The sequence below is a fragment of the Myotis lucifugus genome, unplaced genomic scaffold (genome assembly GCF_000147115.1).
Source record: "Myotis lucifugus unplaced genomic scaffold, Myoluc2.0 scaffold_19, whole genome shotgun sequence".
Classification (NCBI taxonomy): domain Eukaryota; kingdom Metazoa; phylum Chordata; class Mammalia; order Chiroptera; family Vespertilionidae; genus Myotis; species Myotis lucifugus.
In genome coordinates this window covers 2035416-2036527 of record NW_005871067.1, presented here as the reverse complement: position 1 = coordinate 2036527, position 1112 = coordinate 2035416, and the positions used below count along the sequence as shown (strand labels likewise).

General features: G+C 38.4%; 1 pseudogene; it reads left to right on the top strand.

The window, feature by feature from the left end:
* LOC106696553 overlaps nucleotides 1–749 on the top strand; it is an 18638-nt pseudogene extending 17889 nt beyond the window's left edge.
* Nucleotides 750–1112: the final 363 nt, after the last annotated feature.

Here is a 1112-nt window from a genome sequence, read left to right as displayed (position 1 = left end):
AGGTTTTCTCTTAAGACGAGGAAGAGAAGGAAAAAAGGTAAAGGTAAAAATTTTGAATCACTCAGTACAATTCTGCCAACCAGGTGAATCTAAAAATCAAGTGAATAAAAAATCTGAAGCACAGAGTAAACTGTGAATATAATAGAATCAGGGGCATAGAAAGGGGGTGCACTGACAATTCTCGGGGGGGGAAAGGGGTGTAGAGGGTGGGGGAAGAGACTGGACAAAAATCGTACACCTATGGATGAGGACAGTGGGGGCGGGTTAGGGCAGAGGATGGGGTGGGAACTGGGTGGAGGGGAGTTATGGGGGGAAAAAGAGGAACAACTGTAATAATCTGAACAATAAAGATTTATTTAAAAAAAGAAAAGAAAAAGGATATTATGCTTATGATTGTCATTGCTATAGCAGGTGAAGAAGAAGCAGCAGGTCACGGTTTAGATCACATTTCAAATCCAGAGGTAGACAGTACTCTCACTCGCGAAGCAGGAGCAGGACAAGAAAGTCAAGATCAGCATCTCCTCAATGATCAAGATCTGTGTCTCTTCATAGATCACGATCAGTTTCACTCATACGATCTAGGTCTGGTTCTATAAAAGGATTGAGATCACCATGGAGGTCAAGATCAAATCCAGGTGTCTTTCATGGCCAAGAAGCAGCTAATCAAAGTCCAAATCTCCATCTCCAAACGAAGTTATTCCTCATCAGGAAGTCTGCGAAGAAGTGCAAGTCCCGAAAGAGAGGTCTAAAGTTCTCAAGTTCACCTTTTAGGGAAAAGGTTTTCCCCTTCACTCTTATAAGGGGTTTCTAATGTTTGTAAAATGTAACTAATCAAAATTTGTTTGGATTATTACTTTGTAAATTCACATCAGTCAGATAATATAAATTTTTGTTGAATGTATTAACATCTTATGGTTTGAAAATGTGGGTTATTATTTAAACATTTAAATAAGATGTTTCTAACTAGAAAAAATACACTAGGAGGTACTAATTTAAATGCCTATAGATTCAAGCAGGGAACATAGATGAGCAACAACAGACTGGGTGTGAGAAATACAACACAACAGTGCAGGAACAATCATTAGAAAATGATACTAAGTGATAATAATGGT